This window comes from Pogonomyrmex barbatus, unplaced genomic scaffold, assembly GCF_055798465.1.
Source record: "Pogonomyrmex barbatus isolate J1 unplaced genomic scaffold, ASM5579846v1 scaffold3, whole genome shotgun sequence".
NCBI lineage: Eukaryota > Metazoa > Arthropoda > Insecta > Hymenoptera > Formicidae > Pogonomyrmex > Pogonomyrmex barbatus.
In genome coordinates, this window is record NW_028297127.1 from 19659483 (window position 1) to 19677506 (window position 18024).

Below are 18024 nucleotides of genomic sequence, written 5' to 3' on the forward strand. Positions count from 1 at the left end.
CGCCGCCACCGCCGCCGCCGCCGCCGCCGCCGCCGTCGCCACCACCGCCGCCACCGACCGCCGCCGCCGCCGCCGCCGCCCGCCCGCCGCGACCCGGCCCAAACCCAGACCCGGCGCGGGGTAGGTATCGCGGGCTCGCGACTCCGGGCTCCAGGCCGCCCCAGCTGCTCGTACCCCACCATCAGCGCGAGCATCCCCTTCCGGCCCTCAGTGCCGTATGCGGACTCGATAGCGCCTCGGCTGTACGGCGACGCTCGGAGTAAATGCGTGGATCGACGAATTGATCCGGTAATGAGCGCGCGGACCGTTGCTGATGGGGTGGGACGATGCTTGCGCTGCGAGCGAGCGCGACGCACCGACGGCAATCCGTATCCGAGAGATGCGGAAATGCCGCGCTTAATTACGGTCGCATTCGCGACGGATGGACCGCCACGGCAACGGCGACAGTTCTCCGCCGGAGGAGAGTCCCTCTCGCGGACGGAGCCCTCGGCCAGCCGCGAGAGCTGGCGGTCGAGGATATTGACGAATCAAGGGGCGCCGGCCGAAGATCGAGACGCGCGCTTACTCTCGGATCTCAAGACCTCGCGCACCTTTCCGGACGTCTCTTAATCTCGGATACGATGATAAATGATACGGTAATTCCCGGAAGAAATCGTATGTAGGTTAAAGCTCGGGAAGAGCGTGTCGTCCGAAAAATCGAGAGTATTGACAAATTAAGGATCTCTCTCGGACTAAAGAAGCGCGAGAGATTAGGCGTTAAGTACCCTTTTAGTAATGTTTTTGGCCTTGTCGAAATGAACGACGGTACGCTATAATTTTCGAGAAAGAGACACGGCCACGGGGGCTGAGGGGGGAGAAGGGGAAAGGGGAGGGAGGAGGAGGGAGGAAGGAGGAAGTTGGTCGAAATCGAAAGAAGCGTGCCCGGGCAAGGACTCGTATTAAACCGGATAGTATCGAGAGGTAGGTAACTGGATAAGAGCGGATAAGGTCGGATAGAAATCCCATCGGAATATATTTGGATCCGTGCGGATTTCGTCCGATACCATAAGTTCCTATATGGAATTTTTCGGCGACGGAGGATGGATAAAACCCCAGGCCGTGAGGGAGCCCAGGCGAGGCCGATGGCGCCGATGAACTCCGCGGAGATCCGCGCGGCGGAAAGGCTCGCGAAGATATTTTTATGAAAAATTCAGCTCGCACGTTTGTGGCGTGGAATTTTTTAACGAGCGACGCGGCAAAAAGTTTGCTCACGAATTGGAAATTCCGACTGCATTAGCGAACTTTCGTGTTCGGGGATGCGCGCGCGGCCGCCCGATTATTATACGCTAAGAGAGCACAGTACGCGCGCGAACAGTCAAGAACGTTTTAGAAAAAAGAGACGGAGAGAAGGGGGAAAGAACGTCGGAGACATTACTTGACCCAGTTTCTTGCCACCCCCTTGGTAGTTGGACCGCGCTTGTTTCGCGCTTTCTGTGTAAACGGTCCTTCGCTTAAAACGGCCTGGCAATCAAATACGTATAAATGGATCGTCTTCGTGTTTTTAGACGGGGTTTTTTTTACGAGAGACGCGTTTCCGTGTGGAAAGAAGTTGCTTGGTTATGTGATTGCGAAAAAAAAAGAAAAGAATGCGTTCGATTCGCGTAACGATTCCTCCGACTCTGTTGCATGTAAGAGCATGCGTGCTCATTTTCGTATGATTCTTTTCTTTTTCCCATTAATTTATTTCAATTTATTCGAGAGAGAGAGAGAGAGAGGAGGGGAGGTCGGCTAATAATAATTATCCGCGTGAAACGACAGCCTCTGGTGAAAGATCGTTTAAATATCCGAGCAGGAATTATCGATTCGTACCAGGAATTCGCCACTTGAATTAATCAAGCAACGAGTCGCAAAGGTGGACTTATTCCAGGATATTGAATAATTAGTGCGCGGCGGAAATGTTTCTTACATTCGTATTGTCGTGTATACAATTTGCGGAATTAATAAAGAGAACGGAATTTAAGGAGAAACAACACTCGCGGAGATAAAGCTCGCGCTTCGATATTATTTCATTTTGCAACGCCTCGACGTCGCTCGATTTCTTTTAGCCGTAGCGCCGAAAGAGCTGCGCTCTTTGATGGCGAGCGACACAGGCATGATTTTTAACCAGAAAGGACGGAGCCTTTGATTGGCTGATGACGGCTTATCGAGCTGCGATGATCGTTTTCCGCGACCTGATCCGTTTTGGCATTACCGCGAGCGTGCTAAATATCCGTTTGAATAAATAATCGCGCCTCTCTCGCGGATCGATTTGCGCCGACGACGCGGCGCCCGTAGAAAAGACGAAACGCTCCTCTAAAAACCAAAAAAAAAAAAAAAAGATAGAATTGCATTGAGAGTGTCGATGATTCGAATTTGTTTCGAATTTCATGCGTGTGAGATATTCACAAGAGCGACACTCGTCGTGTCTCTTTCATTTCCACGCTACCTCGCGATTAAGAATGTTTATAATAATATTTTTATAGTGTCGAATCGTAAAACGGAACGTTAAATTATACAATAGAAATATTTATAATATTGATTCCTGAAATCTCCATTAACAGCATTGTATTGTTCATGCTGTGGAATCGCAATGAATTAGCGAGCGTAAATTTACTTAATACACATGATTACAGGATCATATTTACTTATACATATCATATCTCATTCGAGTTAACTTTGTATCAGCAGAATTATTTATAAATTTTCATTTATCGCAGCGTTGTTGCAGACACAGAAAAAAATAGATATATATAATCCGGATATATATAATTGGAAACGTTTACTTTTTAATTAACGTTTGTCAATGCGCGCGTGGCTGACAAAGTAACGATGTCCCATTAAATTCATCGTGCTCGTACATGAATACGCGCAGTGCACTTACGCACACACATACCCCACACACACACACGCATACGCACGCGCGCGCGCGCACACACACACACACACACACACACACACACACGCGCGCGCACACACACGTGCGTTTCGTCCGACTGGCACAATAAACGTGAAAATCGTTCTCCAATGCGCCGTCGTCGTTGTCGTCGTCGTCGTCGTCGTCGTCGTTGTCGTCGTCGTCGTCGTCATCATTCGCGAAGGAAGGAGAGGACATAATGATACTAAATTTCCCGTGACAAACGACGCGGCCACTCCGGGATACCGGCGGTACCATTTTTAAAGCTCACGCTCCGCTAAAAACGCTTGCGGGAAAAAACGCTCGAAGGCGCATCGCGACTACACGCGTACGTGCCGCGTGTACGTACGTAGACGCGTATACACACGTGTATACACGAGTGCAAGTTTACACACTTTTCTACGTCACGCGTGTCGGCGTGTAAACGCGCCTATGTCTACAAGTGTCTCTGTCTCTGACCATGTATAACAGCTTGTAGGCGCATGTGTCGCCCGTGTGTTTATGGGATATGCGGATGGGCGGGAAGCGCACACGCCGAGAAAAGCGGCGAGCGTGTCACGAGAGGCCAAAATCTCTCGCGTATTAAATGCGAGTCTCGTGGGCCTGACAGTCGCCAGTCATCTAGAGAGTGGTCCGAGGCTCTTGAGTGCCGCCTTACGGCACTAACGCCGATCTCCGTCCGCCACCCTCTGATCCTCCACACAGGAGAGGACACAGGTTCCTCCACGTCCCTTTTGGATTTCTCTCTCTCTCTCTCTCTCTCTCTCTCTCTCTCTCTCTCTCTCTCCCCCTCTTTCCTCCCCCCTTCTCTTCTCTTCGTTCCGGTGGCGGGTCAAGCTCCGCGCGATCAGCATCGAGCCGTACCGTACCGAATAGTGCCTTCAGCAGCGCGTCTTGCACACACGCGAGATGCCCACTCGAACGAATATCTTACGATGCGACGAGAAGCAAGCCAGCTCGTCTTTTCTCTCGAGGACGAGAGAAAAGTGCGAGAAACCAGTCGCTGTTTACAGCGCAGTGGACTATACAAGGGATGAACATGTACAAGTAGTTTCCGCATATATCACACGACATACGTATGTCGTGTGATATATGCGGAAACTACTTGTAAAATGGATGAGAGAGAAAGAGAAAGAGAGAGAGAGAGAGAGAGAATAACGAATTTATAATTAGTATTCATAATTAGTATTCAGCATTTAACATTAAACGAGTTTGGCATAGAGCAAAATAATATTGTATACGCGATCTCCGAGGTGTATAAAATCCAGAATTTTCTTATTTATTAGCACAATCATTTAACTGCTCGTAGAAAAGTGTGTGTTTCCCGTACGTCTAAATAAGTTCTTTTTATCGAGAATATGATCTTACCTTATAAATATTTCGTGTTATATGTCACCCTATGCGGCTCAAAGGAATAAAGGGATGGGAAGGCGAAGAGAAGCCGTGTTTTTCCGTTCGATCGATCCTTCAGGTTTGATTTTCGGGATGAACATTCGGCTCCGAAACTACCGGCGATTGTGTGAGCTGAGTTTAATCCCAGAAAGCTCGAAAAAAAATTGTAGGCGCTTTAGTTTTTCATAGAACGTAGTACAAGCTATTTTCACCATTTCCAGAGCACGACACTGTCAGGTAATAAAAAAATCTTATACATCGCGTAATCAGAGACTTGACATTTTTATTTTATTAAAGTATACATAGATAGGTCAGATTGAACGAAAAGATCGGACATTTATAACCAAAACAATAAATCAATGTGTAAAAATAACAAAAGTCGAACAAATAAATATCCATTAAATAAATGCAACATGCTCTATGTTAATGTGTGTATTGTGTATTGTGGTTAAGCCTTAATTACAGATATAATTGCAATTGTACACGTGTTATTGTAACAATTATATCAGCACCGATGATGATATTGCTAACAGAAACTCGAGCGTAAAATTGAAATAGCACAGCACTGCGGATAAGTTGTGCGAATACAGTTGAAAAATAAACGTCATATCGGAATCTCTCTCGTACGTCAACCGGATGCGAATTCCAAAGTGCGCAGAGCCGCGGCAACAAAAGCTTTCTTGATACGCTATACGGCAAAATGCAAGTGCATTGTGTAGATATATAGGTATTTCGTAGATTCGACCTCGAGTCCTTGTTAGCGGTGGTTCTAAATTGAAATTCCTCGGACAGATAAGGAAAACCCCCCGCCGCATCTGAGATACTGAATGTTTCGCCACGGTGGTATCTTGCGGGAACGACGCGACCGAGTCGCAGAGGAACTAAGAAACAAATACGAGAAACAAAACATACTCCAGGGGTTTTTTTTTTATTGAGAACGCCATTAACAACGCGCCGCTGATTAGAACAAAAAATTTCACGGAATTTGAGGTTGTGGGATCAGCTATGGAGTTATCGACCATTTAAGGATTGCTATTTGGCAAGCACGCGCAACTAACACATGAATTCTCTCAGAAGTAATTGAAGAGCGGAAAAATTCCGATAACGGTACGAAAGATACAGCATAAAGTGTGTTTGCGACACTCAAAGTTTTTTAAACTGCTCTTTTGAGGAAATCTCGGATAGTTGTAAACTTCAAAGAACACGTTTGTAACATTTTTTTTTCTTAATTAACACGAACGATAAGTTAGTGATAAACAAAATACGTGAGGGTTTTTATAAATAGGATTTCTAAAAGCAAAAATAAAACTTAATTCTGTATTATATATCTTAAATAATGATACGATTTGAATAAAATTTTTTATCTCTGATCCAAATCGGTAGTATCAGGCCTTGCTGGCATCTAAAGTACAAAATAAAAGTATCCCCTGACATGATCGACTTGCTAATCGAAGCATTGTAAAATGAAAAAGCCCCAAAAACTTTGGCGTTAGAAAAATGAAGGAAAAGTTTATTCGCGTTTGATCGATGTTACGCGTTTGATCGATGTTACGCGTTTGATTTTTCGCGAGGGGCGTTTGTCGCTTTTGAGAGGGTGTCCCCATGTGACATCTTCAATAGACGAGTTTGCCTGAACGTATGACAAGAAAGGTACGCGGTCCTTCGTGCGAGGATCGCAAAGATCAAGGAGGGAAGAGGGGGGGGGGGAGGGAGGGGAGAGAGAATATCGAGTGAGGAGAGAGAGGAGCAAGATAGCTTGGGGTAGTAAGAAATGGAGGCAGGTTTTTTTTCCATTCGATCGATCCTGATCCCATCGAGTCTGATTTCTGCGAAAAGCATCCGTCTTCCGTGCGGTCGTCCGATGAGTCCATTCCGACATTCCAGACGTCGCGACGTCGTTTGTCTGTCGTGTTAGTGCCTTCACGAGAGCACAAGGGTGTAATGTTCCTGAAAAAAAATGTGTTTATCGGCGAAGGAAACACGTAGCGTGGACTTCAATTACTCTTTATAGCAATTACTTACTCTTTAAAAAGAAATTCTGTTGAAGGTCTGCTTAAAATCAATTATATAATTTATGAGCTATCTGCATTTCTATGCATTTTAAAAATTTTTCACTTGGAAAAAGTTTTTCACGGCTTTAGCGAAATACCTAACAAAAGGAGCCAAATACAAATCTGAAAATAATGTTGAGCCACCAAAATTATTATGTAGAACGTTTAAGCAGTGATAATTAGATTTGGTGATAATGCTGCACATTTTTTTGATATTTTAATAATTAATTTGAACATCCTACGTACTTATTTTGATAGTACAAAATTATTTTCAAATCTGTATCTAGCCAAATTTTTAGATCCTTCGGCAAAACTGTTTTTTTCCGGCGCATGAAATCCATCAACGCTCCATCAACGTCCCACGGAAAAAGTTGATTTTTTTTTCGGACAGAAGCGTGTATACTTTTTATTACAATATTATTTTATATATTTCTAGAAAGAATTTTATTAATTCATCTCCTCGAAAGTAAAGAACGGAGAGTCTTTATTTAAAGTATAACAGCGCTCGAAGCGCTAATTTAAAGGCGCTCTTGCGCGTGTCGCGATTTGCATTGCGACCGCGACCGGAGTGTCGAGAACAAACGTTGAATGAAGCGTCGTTTGGAAAATCAGTTGCTGATGATTTCGCGTCGAGATAGATTAGTCGACCGCGACGCGGCAATAAGCGGATCGGCGATGCGAAGAATCCGGGAAGGAGACGCGGAGGTAGGAGGAAGACGTAAAGACAGAAATGCGGCCAGCTCTTTCGCCGTTCGATCGATCTTTCGGGTCTGATTTTCGCGAGAGACATCCGTCTCCGCTACGAACTCTCGAACTCGGCCGGACAAGTACGTGATGGGCGCAGGTGGAAGATAAATGGAGAGTTACACTGGGACAGCGTAAAAATGGATTCCCCCGCTTTTCTCGCGCCGCGCTCCGTTACAGATGTATCCCGAGCGTCTGTTCGCGATGGCATCGTTAGCATCGTTATCGTTATTACGCCATTGCCGATATCGTGCCGAATTAGCAGAGCGCAAATTGCCCGGCACTATCGAGGTACGAAACCGATACCAGGATCCGCGACTAATCGCAAGTTCAGTTCGGTCGCGATTTTTAACGCGAACGCGAACGGCGAAGTTAAACGCGTTAACGCGAGTATAATTAACGCGCCTTCTCCAAAGCTTTGTAGCACGGGTGTGGCACACCCTCGATCCCCTTATATGCGCATCCCGCCTCCTTGCCATTTCATTATTTCGATAGATATTGTTAACTCGATACGTTCGTAATTGCGTTACAATCACGCGTGGCGCGCACAGAGCAGTCCGGAGCAGTTATCGGAATGTTCTTTAATCATTCAGCGTAATATAACGTAACATTACGCATCCGCGAGTGATATTAAATACTTAACGGTTCCGATTTCAATGCGCGTTCGTTGCCAATAATTTACATAATTATGCAACTTCGACATTCACGGATTTCGCTCGCGGACTTATCGCTTACGTGAATACTATCGCCGGACAATGTCCGGGCGGTGCGGCGCGGCGCGGCGCAGCGCGCGCTTGCCAAAAACGGATAACGTCCCGGCAATATTCGCGCTCGCGTTCGTTCATTGTTAATCTGCCTCAGCGCGGGAACAATTAGCTCCCCTTCAATTTTTTACACTGCGGCCACGCGAGACAAGGAAAATATTTTGCGTTCGCGCGCACGAGTTTTCTCGTATTTAAAATTCCAACAAAAACACACATATTGTGCCGTAACGAATATTCCGGTAAAAATGAAAATGAAAATGAAAAAAAAAGAGAGAGAGAGAGAGAGAGAGAGAGAGAGAAAAAGAGCGAAGGAAAAAGGAGCGAGAGTACGCGCAAAAGCAACAAAGCGAGGTCTCCAATTTTTCAATGGTCGTGTCGCCACGAGTCGATCGACGTCGGTCTAGGAATGGAATTTCGTGAGCGCGGATGATCGGTTTCGGCGAATATCGGATCAGCGGTTTTCGGAAAAACCGTCTTATCCCGTGCGAGACGAGATTGTCGAAATGCGTGGCCGAGCAGAGCTCACCAGTGAAAAATCAATACCCGCTTATACGAGAGAGATGAACTATAACGTTACGGCTTCTGGCAACGGCGACGCAAAGTTATCCGGTAGTTCGGAACATTTTTAACTATTTCTTCGAATTTTGTTTGTTTGATCAACTAGTTTCCCTGACGGGCGGGCTTTGATGCCAAACCGAAGTACGCAAACCGTTCGCGCATCGATCGCTCACATCAAAAGTACAGTGCGCCAGAAACGTTTCTAAGCCGCTCGCGATTCGTGTGCGAACTTCCTCCGTGGTTTAACGTCCTTAGAAGGAACGTTGACGAATACTGTTCCCAACACATGCATTCGGAATTGACGACGAGGTCTGACTCGCGCTATAGGTGCGAATACATTCGGTGTAACGTTTCCCGAGTTCCACCAATTTCCGATCATCGTGAGAATAAAGTATTGCAAAAGTATCGCCCGATTCTTCTTTTTCGTCCATTTTTCGCAGGGACTATTCCGCATAGAAATCGTCTAATGTAATAGAGAATAACAGGACACGGCATTTTTCTTGCGGAAGATCAGTGAGAAGTAAATAGAGTATCCTAGAACTTCCAACCTTCATTTTAATTTTAAATTCTATGATGAAACTGAAGTCAACCTTTTTTTGCCCCGTGTGGAAAAATTCTGACAGAATTCACCACATGTTGTAATTTTTGAAATTCAACATTAAATATATCGATAATGAAACTTTGAATCAAGATTTTTAAAAATATTTTTAAAAATATAATTTTAATAAACGACGAGATTTTGTTAATTAATAGCATTCCGGCAGTCCATTTTTTATATAAATTTCTATGACTAATTATAATAAGAAATGATTAATCTTAGTTGCTTAAAAAAATAATTATCAAAATTAAAATTGTTTATACAACGAAGATGTAATATTTACAAAATATTATATCCTGTTTTCCGTATTCATTAAAAACATTCGAAATTTATTATTTTTTTAAAAAGATACCATAAGGTGTAAATTTTGCAGAAAAATATAGAAATTATTATAGTTCATTGTATATTTTGAAAAATTGAAATATTATTAACATTTTACCGAACATGTGTTATTTAATCGAACAAATTAAGAAATTTATACAAGATTAAGTAGTAAAAAAGTAGTAAAAGTTCTCAGTTAATTAACTGAGAACTAATTAAATGTCATAGCTTCCAGATTAATACGGTTAAAAGTTCAACACAACTGCCTTAATTTCGTACATATCTTTTTATTGTCTCAAGATTCACTTTCCTCTTTAGTTTATTATAAATAGCAAGCGTTCTTTTTCTAAGAAAAGTTTCTATTGTGTTCATCTTATTTTGACAATGTGGAAAATGAAATTTCAATTGAAACTTTGAAAGCCATTTTTTATCATATAAAATGAGCAAAGACATAGACGTAAACAGAAATATACGGCGAGGCATAATGAGGGGTTATCCATAATCTGACGGACTTAACGCCGATGCTTTAAAGATTTCAGAGCTACGTTAAATCCGTCGTTGGCGTTAATGCACGCTTTGCGTGACCATTCTCCATCGTCAAAGTCAGATTAAAATTTGAGCCATAAATATGTACAAATAATACTTGTTATAAAAAATATTATCGTTACGACTAATAATTAATAATTATTTTAAAAATATCAAACACATAATAATTAGACTAAACGTAACAGTGAATAATAATAATAATAATAATAATAATAATAGCAATTTTAGTTATTTTATCCAAGTTTTTATAGAAATGACAGAAAAGACTACTTTCGAATTTTCCTCGAGCAATATTAATATTTTACGAAAAGATCAAAACACAGTATATTTGTAATTAGCTCTTTGAAAATAATAAATTTTCTTTGTTCGCCGTTTATATAATTCCGAGATTAACTTTTTCTTCAGTCGAATAACTCTTGAAAAATAATTTTGTGTAATGTATTTTGCATGCAATTTAGCGTGACGCGATATGAAATATTTTATAAACTTGCCTTCGAATCTACGAGACATGAAAATAATATTTTTATACATGATACGTAATAATACAATATTTAATTATATATTCCAGTTGACAAAGGGTAATAATAGGGTTGGATATTTCTAAAACTGATTAAAGTATTAATTAAAAATTCTTGTAAATATCTCGACGTTCTATAAAAATCTAAAAAGTTTTCAGCGAAGCAACCAAGCGGTTGAACCAATTATGACAGTCTATGCAAAAATATCACGCATACGCTCTAGTTATGCTGTAAACAATGGCAAATTGTTTTTGCCTGTCAATGAGATGAGGTCAATGGGAACTTCAAAGCCCTAAAAAATTCTTTTACTTGTCGAAGTTAAAATAGCTTGATAGCTTGAATGTATATTTTTCTAAAATAAAATTATTTAGAAAATAAAAAGAAATTAAAAAAAAAAATCTTTGCAAATCTCTAAAATGTTTTCGGACTTATTTTAACATTATTACGTTATCGAAGGTAACTGTCATACAGTAGAGTAGAAAATATACGGCACGAGGCAAGGTCGATGTAAACAGTGGCGATTCCCTTAACTTCCTTATCGAGATGACATGTGTTCATTCGATGCACCCAGTGGAGCGAATCTGCTAGACGGAAACGGAGCTTTCCTCGTGCTTTTTCTTATTGTGTAGCGCGAAGGCTACCGGGGGCTGTCTCCGGCGCGAACGCGGAAAGTGGAGGTAAAAAGAAACACCCTTAATTCTTTTCCAATCAATCGATTTCTCGAGCTCGATTACCGTCGACTCGGTTGCACCGGCGTGATACAAATTGCGCGTGGTGCGCACATTTTCTACGAGTTGAATTAACATCCGACGGGGATTTACCGAGCTTGGGGGAATGAGGGGGCTGAGATTTTTACGTTGAAATCGATCGAGATATCGAACCGGCCGGAAAAAAACCCTCGTCAAAGGTGGTTGGCAATTGTTTTGCGAGGTGTTACGTACTAAGCGCGATGTGTCGGGAAAGAATTTATTTTGCCTTGCACAAAAAGTAAATTATGGGGCTCGTCGAAAATCACTTTCGATGAGCAGATGTAGAAATTTGCAAATGTTACATAGATTTCTAAAACGTACCTTACATGGATAATAATTTCTAAGTTACAAGTAATAAAAAAATATATGGGTTTTCATCTCGCGTGCGAGGTAAGCTTGATAATACAAGTGAATAATGTAATTTAATTTCATACGCACTTTATCATAATTTTAATTCAACAGTTTAAAATTCTTGATAAATTATGTATTATTACCAAGAAAAAGTTAATTCCAGATTAGTCCAGAAGATCATAAATGCGAGCACGTGCAATAAGACTGGGGCGCTCTGCATAGAAATATTGTACAATCTGTAGAAATAGCGTCGGGTGAGAATAGAAACTGAAAGATGAAAAATATAATTGTGCGATTTCATGCTTGCCACGTACCACTTTTCGAATGAACTTCTTAATTCGTAAGGAGGGTAGCCGTTTCGGGATTAGTAGGTATGAGACCGGTGGAAATTGCGGGCGGACCAACACGCTTTTCGCCTCGCGAGAGGAAGGAGAATTCGAGCCACGCGCGTATAAAGAACGCAGTCATCCGGCTCATCCTATCCGCCTCTTTTACGAAGCGTCGGTATTTCAATCTCTCAATCACCGAAAAGTCTTCGCTTTCGATCGATCGAACCTACCGCCTACCTCACTTCACCTGTACGTAAGCGCAGGAACGCGCGCGTGTGTGGCTCATCAGAATTACACACTAATGGGATGGGAACAGGCGCGCTAATGGCAAGATCTGCGGTCGATCGAAATTTAGTTGCACCCACCCCCCCCCTCTTCCCCCCCCCCCGCTATCCCTTTATTTGCCATGCGTATACGCAATCGATCGGGTATCTCGCGCCGATGAGCATCTAGGCGATCACTCGTCGCTTTAAAATTAACATTAGAGAACGCAACGCGCGTCCCTATGAGATTTCTCTCGCGCCACCATCGGCTCCATCCTCTCCGTTTTACGAAGTTTTATACGCGGCGACTTCCTCCCGGAGAGCGAGAGAGAGACCTGGCTTTCGTCTTCCACCAATTAACCGTCACGAAAGTGCTCCTTTTACGTTTCTCGCGTGTGCTTATCGCGCCCCAGGCACCCCTGTATCTTTCGATCTCGGGTGTCGTAAAATCGCTTGCCAGAGATGTAGATCGCAAACGCGTCTTGTATCTCATTCACGTGAGACGGAAGTCCCGATTCCCCGCAGTGATACGCACTGCGTCTCTATAAACCGAACTGATTAATGCCAGGACCTTCGTGAGACATTTCGGGATTACCGGGATTCCGGGCAAACAACCGTGTTTGGCCGTTATTTCTTATAACTCATAAAATGTCTCTCTTACAACATTACAAATTCGCGTAATATCCGTATTGTCGGTAGCGGAGGCGACTCGAACTCGAACACGGGCTCGCTTTTGAGACAATTTCGCTTTATCGAAAATTCAAGTCGATCCTTATCGTCCGATCGAAGCTTTATATCAGAAATTAAAAAAGTTACGACGACGGATAATGTTGAAATATCGCAAGAGCTGGTCTCGACGACCATCGTCGGTTTACCGGTCGTCGCACCGGGAGAAGTGAGAATACCGATACGGAAGCCGTTAGTCGCACGGGAAACGCCGTATAACATCTTATACGAAAGGTACCGGGTACACCTGCAGTATATACCTGCGGGAGAGCCCGGCTACTTTCGGATCGACCGACCGACCGACCGACCGGCCAGATCCGGGCCGCGCGCATATGAACGATACTATCGCGGCGAAATATTGTTGCCGTAGTTAACGAGATCGATGCGAATGCGAATCTCTCCGAGAGGCTACGCTCGTGCGCGTATATACACGAGAGCCGAGTTGATCTTCGCCCGTGCCTTCTCCCTCTCTTTCCCTCTTTCCACCCTCTCTCTCTCTCTCTCTCTCTCTCTCTCTCTCTCTCTCTCTCTCTCTCTCTCTTTCCTGTTCATTCTCTCTCCGCACTGGTCTACTGGCATTTCAATCGCCAACTGTCGAAAAGTGAGATATAGCTAATCGGCCGTAAGCCTCCATCCCTGTGCTCGTTCGCCGGATGCGTCCAGCGAGCGAGCACAGGGAGGATGGGGACACACCCCCGTGTGTTATCCAAGCCCGTCCTTTGTGAGAGTTTGCGCGGATTTCGCACCACGGACGCACGATCTCTTGCGCGGGTCGCGCGCGAGATGCGTCTTTTGTTTCGCCGTTGTTAAACGATGCGTCGGTCGTTGCACACCGATCGACAGGACGGGCAACACGAGCCCGTTTGAGTCTAACGGCCCTGCGAGTTAGATTTACGAAACGTCCTCATTTCCATCGGGCGTAATGACACGGCGACAAAGCATCTAATTTTGGAAAGAGACGTCGACTTTAATCGGGATGGCTTTATCTACGTATCCGATTTAATGAAAAACACCGAACGGTCGTGGGTAAATATTGATATATTTTATAAAAATTTCCATATTTTTTTCGCCTAACAAAAGAAATGTGATTAGTGCAAAGGGTGAACTTTGTAAAAAAAAAAAAAAAAGAAGAGGAAGAGAAAAAGAAAAAAGGAATGATACAAACGTTCATCTCGCTTATTTTTTATGCTCGTATAGTTTTGCTTTTTTAAAAAATTAATTAAATTGCCAATTACGCGATGTATATATATGCTGATAAAATATATTTCAATTTTATGCTTCATTCCGAAAAGCTTCTTTCAATTTTCGCACCAAGTCGCGCTGAAATGTGAAGATTAAATTGAAAGGACTGTTGTTCATTCAGTTTCATTCACTCAACGAGTTTTAATCAGTGTCAAAAAATACATTGATTCAAAAGCGATCCCTCAATCAAAAGCGGAAACGCCATTTGTTTCCGCGGCCTTTCCAACATATAATATTAACTCGTGCGCGATCTTTGCGATTTTAAACAACCACATTTCGAACTACAAATGTCGGCGAGAATGTGGGGGTCGATGAGTTTCCTGTAAATGTCCCCGTTTTATCAAGATTCTCAAAATTTCACCTATATAGCGCACTCGAGATAAGCGCGTTGCATAAGCGCCGCTGGGAAATTCAGGCTTCCACCGTGAACAGGAGAAGGATAGGAAGAGAGAGAGAGAGAGAGAGAGAGAAGGAGAAGTAAAACCGGAGAAGGAAAACCGAACGTTTTCGATAAGCTTTCCGGTTAGTTCTCAAGTTTTCGATTAGTTTTTCGGTTACGCGACTCGCGATTTCCCGCGGATATAAGCGTTCGTTGTATCCGCGGGATATAGATTATCGGATATTTACCGTGTGGCAGAGAGAGAGAGAGAGGAGAGAGTCGCCGATGCCGGGGAGGGGGGGGGGGAGGGGGAAGGGTGGAAAATGCGCGCGGGCGAGAAAGCGAGGGCGATGGTGGAAGGGCAAGGGAGAGAAATCCCGGGCACGCCATCGAGGATGCGATTGAGATTAAACGGAAATGCGAGTCTACCTGCCGTCGCGCGCGACCTCGCTTTTATTCGCGTCCTGCTTTGCGACTTGTATGGTTTTGCCTCGAGAGCTACACCCGTATGAAATTGAATTTCAATCCCTCGTCACGACCGACACGACCGGAACAGCCAACTACCACTTTCGACCGGAGACGAAGAAGTGGGACAGCGCCGCGACACGTCATCTTATTGTTCGCGACGGCATCCGCGAGCGAGAAAACTCTCGCGACGCTTCCTGCAAATGGAATGCCGTCGGTTATTTTGTGCTCGTTAAATCTGCCATACCATAGACCACCCGGTCTCGACCGGATATCCTCTCGGTCGCGTATTTCTTCAGCGTACCTGACGTCGAATTTTCCCCGTCGGTCGAGAGGCCGTCGTTCGTCGGTTCCTTTAATTTAACAGTCGCGTTCATATAAACATGCGAACAAGTAGGGTCGCAAATTGAATCGGTCACTTTACATTTTGTCTTTATTTTCTTTTAGAAATTATTAATATTTATCGATGAAATCTGTGCGTGAGAGAAAAATTTAGATTTATTTTAGAATCTTTATTTTCTAAAAGAAAGCTTTCACCGATAAATATTAACACATAACTCTACGATATTTTATATTTTATCAATATTATTTTTGTTCTCCATAAAAACTGAATCAAAATCTTTTCCGTATAGAATTATGTGATATTTATGAAGAAGAAATTATCACGTGTAAAAATTTATTTTCAACATTTTGGGAAAAATCCATTTCTAGAATGGCTAAATCAGTTAGCTCTATATTATTAAATATGATTCCATAAACATTTGTGTTAGTTAATATTAGAAAAAAAGTTAGAACTATACTTTGTAAGTATAGATTTGCAAAATAAGAGAGTAGCTACCATTCTAGATTGTTCAACAAGTTTCACATACAAGTTTCATTATGGCGCTTTGAAATGTCATCATATATAATTTTATCCGCTTGATAACTGAAACAACAACAAAACAACATCACAAGTGGGTCAATTGGTATATACCACCTTGTGATTTAAAGAATCGTCTTTTTCCAAGTCCTTCGCCAAGCGCCCGGCTAAATAAACGCAAAGTCCCGTGCTCTTAAACAGGTATCGGAAAGATACCTCGGCAATCATTCTTCCGCTGCCGGACGGCCGGCCTAAAACGAAAGTTCAAGAGAGAATACGCTGTGTCAAAGTTAAGCCTGGAACGTGGATTACGTATACTCGCGAAGACGTAGTTAACCCCACGCTAGCACTGATATACTAATTGAATTAGTTATTTCGAAGCAGAAAGTTAAGGGCACGTCTGCGCCAAGTTTTCAACATGAAATAGCTGGCAGAATCGACGTGCTAGCACGCCGAGTTCGAAAGTTCTTATTAACCCGGAAGTTTCGTTCAGTATCGCGCCTGAGTGTTATTTAATTACTAATTCGAAGAATATGTGGCCCCGCGCGCTTTTATGGAGGGACGGGGAGAACTTTTCTCCGATTAATTTCGACGCCCCCGAAGGGTCGGGCATCGATTATTAATAACGGATCCTGGAATGCGCGATGTGCGGAGCGGGAGAGAGGGGTGGGAGGGGGGGGAGGATCCGTAATTTCTGCGGGATTCTCCTATCCCGCCGTTTGTCCCCCGCGAAGGACTGTCCGTTTTAATTACCGCGATCGTCCCTATCAATTTTTTTCGCATTTTATTGATCTATTTATCTATTTATCTTTTTTTTTTTCGAACGCTCTCACCTGCGCGCTCCCATCCGATCCTCGCGCTCTGCGAACGTTGTTAACATGAAATGCTGCTTAATGAGGAGATGAATAATTATAATCTCGCGTTAGCCATGACGCGCACTTATCGAGGTCTAATTTGCGCGTGATAACACTCGCGAAATGGATTAGAGGGATTAACAATTCATTTTATCGGAAGCAAAATCCACTGCCACTCGAAGCTTTTCCGATCTCCCTCCCCCACTTCAAACGAGTGCGGTCCCTCCCCCCTCCTATTCTCCTCTCTTTACAATAAACGCACGAGCGGGGAAGGGATGAGGGAAGCGCACCAGCGGGCGATTAAAATATTTTATACATGTAAAGTATCCTATCTTTGGTACAGCAAATTTTAACGATAAGTTCTTTGATGAATAATGAGTCGATTTTTCTTTCCAACAAGCGAGATCTGATGGATGCAAGTTTCATTCTCAACAGCGAACGATTTTCGCATTAGAGCGAGGTAAAACGGTCGGTTAAAGCGGAGTACACTTAAAATTAATCGCGGAAACAAAGATAAGTAAAAGATTTTGCTGTTCATTAACGTCCAGCGGCAAGCTCACCGCCCTCTAATTCAATGAATGAAATATAATCCCATGATTAAGTCTCACCTTGTAATTCCATTAGGAGGGATCCCCGACCCTCCTGGCTCTCGATCTGAAAGGGCTCGGGATTTAATATCCGTCGCGGCGTGAAAACGGCACATCCACGCATCGCCGGAAGAATGCATTGGACTTAGGCGGGGCTCATATGCGCGTGTAAGCTCCGTTTATAGCAAAATATTCGTAACATTCGGAAAATACGTACGGATCGTACGTGCGCACGGTGGATCGGCGCGGAGGTAGTTAATGGTATGCCGGGACCAGTGTTGGGTCATTCCACTTGCGCGGGTAGCATGTATATATAGATTTACAGCGGACGATGATCTCCCGCCTTGGTGCAGGAGATATAATCCGCTTTATGTTCGTCTCTCCCCCATCTACGGCGGTAACGCGAATTGTGGTGGTCGCGAGTTCGGTGCCGCGATCGACGAGGCGTAAGTACCGAAAACGTCAGTCTCGCGAATTAAAGCGGATATCTTCCGCGACGTGGCTTTATCGATTAAATCTCCCGCCATCTCTCCGCGAGCCGTTAACGCGAGAGCACATACATGATTAACCGCCGAGGTCCTTCTTCTTCTTCGACGATCGGTCCTCGCGAACCCCTCTCGCCCTCCCCCCGGTCCCCTATTAGCGCGCATCTATCTTTTAAATAGCCCGTAGACGTGACTCGTATAGTAACACGGTGGACCGTAGCTCTCGCGCGAATATTTCATATCGAGAAGAACGACCACTTTTCGAAGCAGTGGAAAATTGAAAACTATAGTAAATAATTAACATGGAGATC

At 43.7% G+C, this 18024-nt stretch overlaps 1 long non-coding RNA gene across 1 annotated transcript; it reads right to left on the reverse strand.

The window, feature by feature from the left end:
- Positions 1 to 4587: 4587 nt before the first annotated feature.
- Positions 4588 to 8581, reverse strand: LOC148936136 (uncharacterized). Its single transcript, XR_016139716.1, has 2 exons — positions 6347 to 8581; positions 4588 to 6271 (listed from the first exon to the last, which is right to left on the reverse strand). It is a non-coding gene; the product is annotated as an uncharacterized LOC148936136 (long non-coding RNA).
- Positions 8582 to 18024: the final 9443 nt, after the last annotated feature.